At 42.3% G+C, this 13769-nt stretch overlaps 1 protein-coding gene across 2 annotated transcripts in view; it reads left to right on the top strand.

The window, feature by feature from the left end:
- CDH18 (cadherin 18) overlaps nt 1–13769 on the top strand; it is a 2476497-nt gene that overhangs the window by 602989 nt on the left and 1859739 nt on the right. Inside the window, exon 3 of one of the 2 annotated variants that reach the window (XM_069219481.1) lies at nt 13310–13408. The gene's annotated coding sequence lies outside the window, so the exon portion shown is untranslated. Of the gene's footprint in view, nt 1–13288; nt 13409–13769 lie in introns of both variants that reach the window. The other variant, XM_069219482.1, reaches the window with a different exon arrangement.

Below are 13769 nucleotides of genomic sequence, written 5' to 3'. Positions count from 1 at the left end.
GCATTGCATGCAGGATTGTTTTGTGCAGGAAGGTACACCTTTCTGCAAAAAACAGTCCAGACAGGCATTTTCCTCTTTATATGTGTGTTGCAGTAACAAGGAAAAATAGAGGTATTTCTCCTCGTTACGCCTCCCCTGAGGAGGTGTATATTTTTGTGTATTCCCAGGACTGACAGTCCTGGTAAATCTGGGAATGCATCAAAAACCATGGCCATTTGCACTGCATTGCTTTCTCCAGATTTATGGAGCTACTCAGGGCCTTGCATGGCTTCATGTATGTAAATTTACAGTTGAGTCATGCATGTACTGCATTGCGTTATGCAAGCACAATGGAACTGGCCTCATAAGCAGGCTACTTAGACCTTTTTTGAATCTGTGCTACAGAATGCAGCACACATGTAAAGAGGAAATAACGAGGAAGTAACAGGATGAAATAAAGATAAAGCCTCAGGTAGGCACACGTTTTAGGGCAAAACAATGTTTACTGACTTCAGTAAGTATGTGTTTGCATCAAAATACATCAGTGGATGCATAGGAGCACCCATGATCCACCTACATAACACCTCCCCAATGCAAGGTAACACAAGGCAGCACTATGCCTATAAAATCGCACGCATAGCCACACAAATCTTGATTGATGAATCCCAATAATGATTTTGTGTCGGGGCTGTGCCACAAAAGTGGTGCAACTCCGGCTCAAAATCTTATTACATCTGGGCCTAGGTGAATAGCTTGTCCGCAGCTTAGTGCTGCAGTGCGTACCGCAAAAAACAACCATATCGCATGTCTGCGTAGGTTGGATGCAAATGTGGTGTTTGACAATTTATTTGTGTTAGGTGCTTGGTAGCACAGGGAAACATTTTAACCTGTATTAGCACTTTCAATTGCATTGATTATCAACTTACAATGAACAAGCCTTAAATGAAAACTGTATAGTGCCTTGATACAATCGCATGATGGGTGTTCATTGTTTACTAATTAGATTACGCTATTAGATAGGTTCCATTGCTTTTCAGGAGTAAGGTAGATGTAAGCAATCAGGCACAATGTTACATTCAATTTCTTCTTTAAAGCATCCTACACACAAGTAATCTAAAGGAGCGATCTCCTGTTTCATGATTACATTTCACGGAGTAGTGTCTGTTTCCCTGTCAGTTTGTTCAGCAGGCGTTCCTTTTTCAAAGTACAAATACAAAATCTGACTGCTTGCTTTGGAAACTTTTTTTATGTGTGTTAAAAAGTCGCCAATAATTACTAAACGTATTAGTCATAAACCAATCTACCAAATCTAACCGTGAAATATTCCCTTTGAGTCTTTCTGCCCACGTCTTCATATTTCGTGAATAAATGTAAACTAAACAACTGAAGGTAAAAAAAATAACATTATGAGGCTCTCGGGTTTGTCAGAATAATTATAAATGGAAAATAAGGGAAATGTGCTTTCAGGTGTAGACGAGTATAATGTAGGTCGACAAAAAAAAAATAACATCCAGGATCTTGCTTTTTTATTTTATTTGTATTTTGGTAGAGAGAAACTACCGGTTTGGGAGGGAGTAGACGAGAACTCGGAGTGTACTGTTCTGATTCAGGGAACCTGAGTGAAATGCTGCTCAGCAGTTAATAATGCATGGCATATGTGCTCTCACACCTTCCCAAAGCCCATAGTCGTCTCTGCACATCACGGAGCACAAAGGATCACTCCTATCCTGTGACATCCAGGCACAGTCGACTGTTTTTATGCCAATCATTATTGCCAGCCAGTACATTTCCTCACTATAATGTGTTGGATGCTTGATCAAAGGACTTCTAATCAGTTTTCCACTTCTAAAATGCTTTATTTCCACTTCGACAAGCAAATAGAAATATTTTTTTATCATATTAATAAAGTATTTTTTGGGGGCCAAATTTGATTTTTACTATCATCATGATGAATGAGCCTTCATTTGCACTTCCAATCAACAGAAAGTTCAAGATGTACCTTTGGCGAAAACGTGTTCAAATATTTTACCTTCCAACAAGAACATGCTGTACGTTTGTAAGATGAGCTTTATTTGCAGCAGCATATCTTTTTTTGCTTGTTTCGCATTACTTCGAGAAAAATGATTACGCGTGTGTTCTCCAAAAAGCAAAAATGAGTACAGAAGGGGATTTATTTTCAAAGAGAGATCTAAGTGATTCGTGTTCTGATGCTTTCTCCCACCCGAAGCTGTTTGAAGTAAAACATTCTTCCACTGCAGACAAGCTACTAGAGACCTTTCTTGTTAATAGGGTGAAATCAGATAGTTCCAAGCATATGCCAGATCCCCTTCTCAAGGTCAAAACAGCGTTCACCATCATGGAAGACTTACAACTTGTACCAAGTAGCACAATAGCAAATTGACAACCGAAAAGAAGGTAAAATGGCATTTTTCTTATGGAAGATTGAGCCTATAAAAGTAGACCTCATCCTCTTTATATTCAAGGTTCCTGTCGCTGTCTTCACTTTCTGCACCATACACTACTGGGCATTTTATGAGAGGCTGGCACTGCTGGAGCGTCGCTTTTTGTGACTTTCTGGTGGTGAAAAGCTCTCAGCCATATCTATGAGGCCACACAAAACCACTCTGCATGGGTTTGAATGGGCTCATACATATGGAGAAAGACAAGGCAGCAGAAGTCGCTGCGTTGCATTACTCTGGGCCAAGGAAGTGTTCCATGGGCATTGCAGTGGATTTTCCTACGCAACACCCATGGATTTTGACCTGCTGCCCCACATTTACTTAATCACGTAAACCTAGAGAAGAGCCAAAACCATATGGCTCACAAGGTGAGGCGTAACAAGAAAAAACATTTTTATTTCTCTTTGTTTTTTCGTCTTTCCATGTGTGCTGCAATCTGCAGCACACATAGAAAGAGGAAAATGCCTCTGAGGATTCTTTTTGTGCAGGAAAGTGCCCCTTCCTTCAAAAAACAATCCTGCCTGCAATGGAGGCACCCTATGCACTATGGTGAAAGGGAGCCTGCATTTGTGCTAGGCTGCAGCAACAGCTTCAGCACCGGAGGAAAGTTCAGGAATGCACCATATTGCATAAATATGGTGCTTTTCTGCCCTTTCATGTGGTGTAGAGCCTAATGCCAAATCCCCATAAATATGCCCCTACCTGTCAGTGTTCCTGTTGAAAAAGTCAGACATAAACTGGGAGCCATAACTCACATTGTCTTATAACTTTTTCAACGAACACAAGTACCCAAAATGTTTAATTGTGTTACAGATGGTGTGGTTAAGGTTGAAAGTTGCCAAGGCATATTGAGACAAAGGGGAGGCCACTCCATTCTATGTAGCAATCTGTGCTGGTGATGAATAAACATGTGACCTCATACTTGAGTTCTTCCACCTCTTCCAGATCACATTGGAAAACACAAAAAATTCCACGGGGCAACAAACCAGTCAGTGTTTGAATTTTTGTTTCTACTCAGCACACCTGCTTAGTGGCAGCCAGGAGTGAGAAATGGAGGCAGTATTTCTGCCATTACTATGGAACACAGGGAGGAAAGACATTATGGTACCCCTAAGGTTACCCACACTAGCCTCTACAATGAATGGTACTCTGGATGGATTTATAGAGGGAACTGAAAGGATAAGTTGAAAGGACAGACAGCTGAAAAAAGGGCCTGGAATGTGAGATCCACACTCACAGAAAGAGGGTTGGGTCTGAGCTGGTGAAGCAAGGCGGTCAGATCAGGGGAAGGGCAAGAGAAGGTTATCCAAAGAGAATGCCAGAGTAGTAAAGGAGGAATAACTGCAGTCAGGTGGGGCAACAGGGGAATTGAGGAGATGACTCACATTTGCTGAGGATGTAAATTCTGGGGCACTTTATTTTGACAAGATCCAACCAAAGAACATTTTGTTGTCATGTTCCCTTTTAAAATCATTAAGTGAATCAATTAGAGTTTGAAAGAGTGGCAGGACAGTTGTGAATTGGCTTTGGTTTCACTATGCCAATGTTTCAGACCCTTATTCTATTTAGAGTCATGGGAAGTGCTTCTATCCTGAAATGTTATTATTTATTCACTCTTTTTCAATTTGGGGGAAGCACTGGGTTTTTAGATGGCAGAGGCTCAACTGGCTACTCCATTGCAATCCTCTTAGCAACTTGTGATCCTTCCACCTACCTGGTATCCCATAATAGTGACATTCATCCATCACTTGTTTTCCCTTCCCTGGACCAACTTGCAAGACAATGGGAGTTCCACTCAAGGCATAGGGATCCCAACTTGACTGGCAATGAGCTCTAAATATGATGACCAATCCTGAGCCAGTGGAACAATTGTCGTCCACAATACTCTAACAGATGTCTTCATTAAATGCCTGGAGTCAACCCTCAAAAGGGGTCCTTTATCACACTAGCTGTTGCAGTGAAAAGTTGATCAGATGATTTGAATTTGTTGATTCGTTATCAATGCTGTTACACCTGGCATCCTTAGGGTGGTCTTACCCCATACCTTTTGCCTTTACCTCCTCTTTTGTTGGTGTATCTTTTTGTTGGCCTTAGGACACTGTTACCTTTACCAATGCTAAACAGTGCTAAAGTGATTTGCTTCTCCCCTAAACATAGTAACATTGGTATATCCACAGCTGGCATATCTAATTTACCTGTAAGTCCCTTGTATAGTGGTATAGCACATACCCAGGGTCTGTTAATTAAAGTCTGCTGGTGGGCCTGCCGCACTGATTGTGTCACCCACTTAAGTAGCTCTGTAAACATGTCTCAGGCCTGCCACTGCAGACCCTGTGTGTGCAGACTCACTGCCATCCGTCTTAGCATCTAAAACCTCTTGCCATGCCCAGAACTCCCCTTTTCATGCATGTAAGTCAGCCTAGGTAGCCCATAGGGCAGGGTACCATGTTCTTTTAAGTTGTTCATGTCCTAGAAAGTAAAACTTCCAAAGTTGTTTTTCATTACTATGAGGCCTGCCCCTACCATAGGCCGGCATTAGGAATTCCTTATAACACCTTTAAGCTGTAATTTCTGATCTAAGAGGAGTAGCTTTGCCATGTTTAGTAGAATGGGAATGGTAATAAAAAATCCTCTTTACTGGTAAGGTCAGATTTATTATTACTATTTTAGAAATGACACTTTTAGAAAGTGGGCATTTCTTTGCACTCACTGCCCAGTGTTCCCACAGCCTATCTCCAATACATGCCTATCCAGGCCTGGGTGACAGCAACACTTGTACATTCCTTCCAGACACCCACAACAAAGGATACTAAATTGCATCTGCATGCATCAGCACACTGGTGGGTCTTCCTGGGGAGGAGGTTAGGAAGGGCTCATACTTACACCTCAAACATTAGTGAACAGAGTCCACTCAATAGGGCTGAATATCTCCCACTGGTATTCTGGAGCCGAGGCTGACATGGAAGGGGGGCCCATACACTTCACAAGAACTCCTTGTAGTCATCCTCACATCAAAGACACTTTCTAGTGTAAGTACTGGATCCCTGACCCACTCAAATCAGTACATTTCTAGATTCATGGAAACCCTGTTGGAGTAAAAACTGCTGTTTGCCAGGATTGCCACTCTGCCAGGGTGGATGTTCCCGGGAAATGCTGCAGTGCTGCCTAACCAAGACATGAATTCAGAGACAGGTTAAGGCACAGAATAAGTAAGGTGAGAAAATGCCAACTTCAAAAAGTGGTATTTTCAGACTTACAATTTAAAAACCATCTTTACCATAAGTTGTGATTTAAAATTCTGAGTCCGGAGCCACAAAACTCCATATGACTGTCTCATCCCAATTGGCAATTACACTTAAAACACATTATAAGGCACCAGCAGCTCCTCCGTAATGGCAGACGAGCATCACCCCCTATGATAAACTGTGGCCCATATTTATACTTTTTTAGAGCCGCATTTGCACCACTTTTTGATGCAAAAACAGCACAAACTTACAAAATACAATTGTATTTTGTAAGTTTCCGCCGCTTTAGTGTAAAAAAATGATGCAAATGCGGTGTTAAAAAAGTATAAATATGGGCATGTGTTTCTTATCCTTTCATTGTTAAAGGGGTGAGGCCAATGGGGATGATGGGGCTGAGGGGAGTGCACTGTGCACTTATGTAAGACCTGACAGCCTTAGGGTGGTCACCCCTAACTTTTTGCCTGCCTCCCTCCACTTTTCAGATACTGTTTTTGCTGGTTTTTAGACTTTGCACACTTTACCACTGCTAACCAGTGCTAAAGTGCATATGCTCTCTCCCTTTAAACAAGGTAACCTTGGATCATACCCAATTGGGCTATTTAATTTACTTATAAGTCCCTAGTAGAGTGCACTGTATGAGCCCAGGGCCTGTAGATTAAATGTTACTGGTGGGCCTGCAGCACTGATTGTGCCACCCACTTCAGTAGCCCCTAAACCTTGTCTCAGGCCTGCCATTGCAAGACCTGTGTGTGCAGTTTCTTTGCCAATCTCGACTTGGCACTTAAAAGCACTTGCCAAGCCTAACACTCCCCTTTTTCTACATATGTCAACCCTAAGGTGTGCCCTGCGTAACCCATAGGGCAGGGTGCTGTGTAGGCAAAAGGCAGGACATGTACCTATGTAGTTTACATGTCCCGGTAGGGTAAAACTCCTAAATTCGTTTTTACACTGCTGTGAGGCCTGCTCCCTTCATAGGCTAACATTGAGGTTGTCCTCATACATTTTTTGAGTGGTAGCTGCTGATATGAAAGGAGTAAGAAGGTCATATTTAGTATGGCCAGAATGGTAATACAAAATCTTGCTGACTGGTGAAGTTGGATTTAATATTACTATTTTAGAAATGCCACTTTTAGAAAGTGAGCATTTCTCTGCACTTAAATCTTTCTGTGCCTTACAATCCACGTCTGGCTGGGGTTAGTTGACAGCTTATTGCGCATTCACTCAGACAAACCACAAACACAGGATACTCAGTCTCACTTGCATACTTCTGCATTTTGAATGGGTCTTCCTGGGTTGGAAGGGTGGAGGGCCTGCCCTCACACAAAGGACTGCCACACCTCCTACTGGGACCTTGACAGACAGGATTGAAATGAAAGGGGACCTTTTACACTTCCAAGCCAATATTTGAAGTCTCCCTCACTTCAATGGAACATTTGGATATTTAAACAGGGCCTCTGCCCCTACCAATTCAGACACTTCCTGGAAAACAGAACCTGAACCTGAACCTGCATCCTGCCAAGAAGACCTGCCTGGCTGCTCAAAGGACTCACCTGTCTGCTCTCTGGGAAGGACTGCTGCCTTGCTGTTGCCCTGCTGCCTTGCTGCTCTCTGGCTGTGGTGAAGACGTGCTCTCCCAGGTCTTGGATAGAGCTTTCCTCCTGTTCCCTGAAGTCTCAGGACCAAAAAGACTTCACCTCTGGAAGAAGGAATTCTTGCGCAGTGAAATTCGACGCACAGCCTGCCAGAAGCGGCGCACAGCCTGCAGTGAAACTTTCACCGCACGCTGAACCGGAACAACGCAGCCTGACTTCGCAACTAGAAGATTGACGCAGTGCTAGCGTAGCTACCGAAAATTCGGCGCACGGCCTCACTAGATCGACGCACAGCCAAGCCAGAACGAGGCAGCCCCACTTCCAGAAAGGAATCGACGCAGCACCTGACGTGCGGTAGAAAATTCGACGCAACGTCCACCAGATCGATGCAGCTCCTATGACTTCGTCCTAGCAGCGCCAGAAATCCACGCATCGTCCCTGGGGCGTCTGAAAACCCTGCAACCTGAAGAGGTTCCACGACTGAGCACCAGAAATCAACGCACAGCCATCCCTGTGTGAAAACTAAACAACGCATCGCTGTGTGGGGCCCCAGAAATTGATGCATACCCCTTTGTTTTCACGCATCTCCTCCTCTGTGGTTCTGTGCAGAGATTTCTCAAACGAACCAGGTACTCTGTGCTTGAAAGAGACTTTGTTTGCTTTGAAAAGAGTTAAGACACTTCATATCACTTTTCAGTGATATCTCAACATGTACTTATTGCATTTTAATCGTTTTGACCTGCATTTATCCAGATACATATTATATATTTTTCTAAGCAGTGTGTGGTGTATTTTTGTGGTGCTGTATTGTGTTATTGTATGATTTATTGCATAAATACTATACACATTGCCTTCTAAGTTAAGCCTGACTGCTCAGTGCCACACTACCAGAGGTTGGGGCTCAGGATGATGTGGATTATGTGTGACTTACCCTGACTAGAGTGAGGGTCCTTGCTTGGACAGGGTGTAAACTCCCTTCAGTGTATGTATATTGGTCCGGGGGCCTCATGCCGGCCAAATACACATGTGCACTGTGCTATCTCCAGCCCTGCACTGTTGCTGGGCTGGAGAGAGCAGGCACAGGCTCCCAGTCTGCCTGCGAGTGCCATGACTGGGGGCTCCAGCCAATCATAACACTGCTCTGAGCAGCATCAGGATTAGAAGCAGGGCAGCCTGTGCCTGCCTGCAGTGACCAGAAAAGAGAAGAGGCGCAGCAAAGCAAGCAAGTTTTTATTTTATTTTTTAATGTAATGTTTTTGTCCCCCCTTGCACCGCCCCGCCTCTTTAACACGGAGCGAACTGCAACTGTTTTAAGGTAATCCCAATGCTAGCCTATGGGAGAGATAGACCTTGCAATAGTAAAAAACTAATTTAAGAGTTTTTCACTACCTGGACAGACTAACTAGAAAGTGCATGTCCAACTTTTTAAATACACTCCACCCTGTCCTTGGACAAGGCCTACCTTAGTGGTGACTAAAGAAGGTCTGGCCCTGGCAAGTGGGCACACTTGCCAAGTCGAAATGGCAGTTTAAAACTGCACCGACAGATATAAAGCTACTGTAGTGAGTGGCGCAATCAGTGCTGCAGGCCCACTAGTAGCTTTTAATTTACAGGCCTTGGGCACATGTAGCACACTTTACTAGGAGCCTACACGTAAATTAAATATGTCAATTGTGGAGAAGTCAATGTTGCCATGTTTTAGAGTACAGAGCACCAGCACTTTAGCACTGGTCAGTAGTGTTAAAGTGCACAGATTCCTAAAAGCCAGGAAAAATGAGTCTGAAAAACAAGAGGTCAGAGGGCTAAAAGTTAGGGGGAACCACGCCAAGGATGCCAGGTCTAACAGCAGGTTATTAAGAAGTGCATGTGCAATTGGAAAGATTGAAGGCCATTCAGAAATGGACAATACATGGCCACCACTTAGAGGTCCAGGAAGAATGATGTGGACCCAGTTTTGGTCAAACAGGAAATTCAGAAAGTACAGGGTAGAAAAAGACTTGTATTCATTGTGCTCTCTGGGTTATGTTTCTATAAATTTGTATTACATAAAGGTAGAACAATGGGACAGTTGGATATTTTAATTTAGTATTGAGTTGATTAATTAAGATGCCATACATCTGTGCGAGGGCAGGCAGAGATCAAAAATATTTTGAGGCTAGTTTGACTCTGGTCATTTCAGAACAATTATAATTTCTGAACAAGTAAAAAACTTATTTGCAACTGCATACTAAAGAGTACTAGCAAGAAAATCTACAGAAGGGAAGGAACTAGCACATTTAAGGATTTGGAAGTAGTCTGGCCAAGAAATGTTTGAATGATGTGCAAAGGTAATTGTCTATATTAATGGACTTGGAGAGCGGGGTGGGGAAAAGTAAACATATTGGATCAGGACACTGATTTATCACTGATAAGAGGATTTCCAACAATGTAAGAAGAGGGCTCCCTATGCCTGGGTGGTCTGGTTATCTTTACTCCCAAGATGTGTATAAAGGGAACAGGAAACAGGCATAGGGTTAGAAAACAATGATTGTGGAGTTTCGAAGGAATTTGAAGGATTATGGGAAAAAGTTGGCTTGTGCCTCCATTGTCAGGGTCTGAAATTCCATAGACATGTCCACCGAAGCATTTGTGTGGGGTGTGATACCAGCAGGAAGCCTAGGTGCAAGACATTGGTCCACCAAGTGGGAATGTGTTCAAGTAACAGTTCAATAAAAAATCCTCACAGAGCATCTCACATTTCTGTTTCTTTTTCTGGGGCACAATATTTGTGTGTCAACACACCTGTCATTAATGGCTGATCCGTTGCATTGTTCAGTTTCATATTTTCTGATTTCCAACAACAGTTTGTCAGTTTTAACACAATCTTCAAGGCAGTTCTTTTCAACAGATGCCTGCCATCTGAATTGAATTTGTGTGTTTTTTTTTTCTTCAAATTAATAGCCTGTCATGTTCAACAAGCAACAATAGTGCCTATTGTACTTCTATGCTTCTGATTTTAGGTTGGTGGGCAGACACACATGGGTACTAGAAACTTTGGTTGGAGTGTGATGTTCTTCTTTTGACATTCACCAAACAGTGTCCCAGGCTCATCAGGCTAGGGGTACACTAAAGTGTATACAATTGCAATTTATGTAACTACTGCCACCTCAACAATTGATGCCAAATATGGTTTGCAGAAGCTCAATCAGTAATTCAGAATTCAGGGTCACATGCCATTTTACGGGCGGTGATTGGGAGGTATTACAGTTTTGCAAAAAAACAGTCAATAATCCCCATTAATGTAACCCCTATTAATAGGTTTCTTTAATCTTTTTGTGTGTAGGCTGCGGGCTTTTTAGTGTAATCTTGTTGTGTGCTGTGTATTGGAGCTGTAGTGTGGTTGCCTGAAGACCACGTGCAATATGAAGTTTTATTTTCAGCACAAAGAGTACTTGTTTCATCCTTGAGGAAGTAATTATGAATTGTGAAGCACATATTAGTTGAGAAGTGGAGAATGCTTTAGTAGTTTGACAAGAGAAACATAAAATGTTGAAGCGCATTCGCATTGGTGTTGTTGACTTGCTGAAGAGTGCTTTCAAAATGAGTGAATGAGAACACATGTAAAGAGGGGAGGGATTTTAACAGTGCTGACAGTAAGGGCAGATTTAAGAAAACTGGTGCTGCACCCCCTACCACCACCATGTGTGCGCCATGTTTGAAATATGTCTCACCACAGCGCAGGGTAGGGAGCAATAGCGTCAACATTTTTTACACTATCGATGTACTGTTCAGGGCTAGCACCGACAATTTGGTGCTAGCCCTGAACAGTACATAGGGCCTGTTGTAACCAATGATGTGCCCCCTTCTAATGCCTGCTCCGAGCAAGGGTTAAAAATGCTGCAGAAAATGGTGCAAAGAGATCTTTTGTGTGCAATTTTCTCGGCCCTCCCTAATGGGGGAATGTCCCCCTTGCATACATTATGCCTGCTGGAGGCATGATGTGAAACAAAGGGTTACAAAGTGGAGCAATGCATGCATTGTAAATTGGTGTGGTGATTTTAGCCTTGTTGGGCCACATTAGTGGCAAAACAATGACGCTAATGTGATGCAAGTAGGTGCTAGGCCCTCTTAAATCTGGACCTAAGTGGGCTAGGACTGGCAATATTTAAATTTAAAATACATATGTTTTCATCATTGTGAGATCTAAGCTTAGGTATAACATGATGGTGACAGTCCCCAATAAATTAAAAGTAAACTAATAACTTGATTTACATTTTGACAGGCGAAAGACACCAGCCAATAAGCAGCAGATGCCCTGACCCCTAATGAGAGTGCATAGACATCAACACACTCTAACTTGGGCAGATGGGACTTCTGCCTCTTTTTAGTGGTTGTCTAGCAGCCAACAAACTAAATCCACCACTAAGGCCAATGTTGCCACACTTTGTGCTATCACTGTAGCCTCACTTGCACTGATCACAATAAAGCACAAATGAACATTATAGTTATGTTTATTGTTAACTAATTTAATAATGCACATGGCATCAACCTTAAAAGAATGCAAGTCTGAGCGGACTTACCCAGATTTGACCCTGTGACCACAAAGTCAAATGCATTACTTTGGAACAAATGCATAAGACACTGAACTACCACATCATTACACATGTGTGAAAATGGAAGTGAACCAGCCAGAGAAAATGAGGCACACATACGACGTTGCAGATCCAAATGATGGTTATCCGCACAGCCAGACAAAGTCAGGGAGATCACCTATTGTGGCTCAGAATCTCTGTTTCTGGCCCCCAGGCAGACATTGGTGATGGGTATGTACTCACATCATGCATGGAGGATGTTAGAGGTAATTAGTGAACTCCACAAATGTCATCTGCCCTTGAATGATAGATTCCTGAGCAGTCTGATTTCATTGTATGGTGATCCTTAGGGAGGACCTCCCACGTTCTCCGGTCAGTGACCCTAGACTCCTTCGGCAGTCCTGGGCTTCCAGATGAGTGTAACAAAAGACTGCCAGACTGACAAAAGCTTAACAGGGCTCAGGATTACTCCATCCTAGCCTTGAGCAGTCAGGGAGCTGACATCTTCAACATCCAGGATGCGCCTAGCAGTATTCAAACATGTCCTGTGATGGTGTAGCTCTTCAGTGAACTCCTGGACATCTCACACTTATAGGTAGAGTTAGAAAAAATGGCCTGCAGTCCATTGATAATCACAGTTGGGACTTCCTGGAAGTTAAAAATCTCAACCTGTCAGGTTGTGCCAGTTTCCCACTTTAGGCAAGATGAAGTCATAAATTGCTTGAGCAGGCTAGTTTTTCTCACTCCATGCATGCAATATAGGGCATGGTGAATATCCACCTCCACACAAACATAGGCCAAGGTGCATGTATATCTGACCTAGGCAGATTTCAAAGAAGATTGATGTTGTGTTAGATTGGGTGATCCTGTTTTTTTTTCAGTGAATAACATCCATTCTCATTCTTCCATCAGCATTGGTGTCAGTGTTTGTGAACAGTATTTCATTCCCAAACATTACATAAATCTCAACAACAATTGACCCCTCCTACTAGATGTTATTAAATATATCTTTACTAAATATGACCCATAAGTAGCTGACCATGATGCAGATATTACACCACAAAACCAGCACCAAAAAAACCTAAGGTAATGGTGTACTGAGGGATGCCTCCTTAAGAGGTGCAGGTTGGTGAGAATCAATTTAGGGTCTCATCTGTTCAATGGACTACAAAGGTATCTCTGTGGTGCAATAGAGTTACTAATTGGTGGCTCATTTGATAAGGGTCCCATAAAACAAATTAAGAAGTAGAAATATTGGGGAACATGAGGAGCAAAATAGAAAAGACAGGATGAGATTATAAGGATAAGCTATGAAGGACCTTTGTCATTAGAGGCCTGTATCGCTAAAATATAGTTAAAAAAAAGTAGTTTCTCTTTTGACAGTTTTTTATATCATCAGTGATTAATATGAGGTATATTTTGCAAAACTGTCTCTTATATAGATGTGTTTTACCGTTTAACAGCAAGAAACACCAACATCACAGTTAGCAACTTGATGGAAATTGGATCCAAAATAAATCAATCAATTTGCCTCAGCCTGGGTAAAAGATATCCATAAAAACGTAAGTAGCACATCCTATTTTGTACGATGCTCCATCCTTTGCTTTGAAGCTGTATTCATGCTGTACCTCCATACGATGTACTGACTAAATCTTTAACAGTTATTTACTTAACATCTAAAATATTGTTACTAACGCACTATGAGACAAAATGGAGCCTTACAGCATGGTGGATATGTGAGGATAAAAAGAACAAAATGTAAATATTAATTGTGTGAAGAGACAGAAATAGGATATCATTAGAAATGTTGGGATTCTTGTTTACATAAGAAAGAATGAGAAATGGGTAATGACGTATGACAGTGTGGGAGAGTCTCCTTTATTCCCTCATTGTTTTTGTATTAAGGTACAATTAACCCCTCTC

This window comes from Pleurodeles waltl, chromosome 2_2 (genome assembly GCF_031143425.1).
Source record: "Pleurodeles waltl isolate 20211129_DDA chromosome 2_2, aPleWal1.hap1.20221129, whole genome shotgun sequence".
NCBI classification, from domain to species: Eukaryota; Metazoa; Chordata; class Amphibia; order Caudata; family Salamandridae; genus Pleurodeles; species Pleurodeles waltl.
The sequence above is the reverse complement of the archived record's forward strand: the minus strand, read 5'-3'. Positions and strand labels throughout refer to the sequence as shown.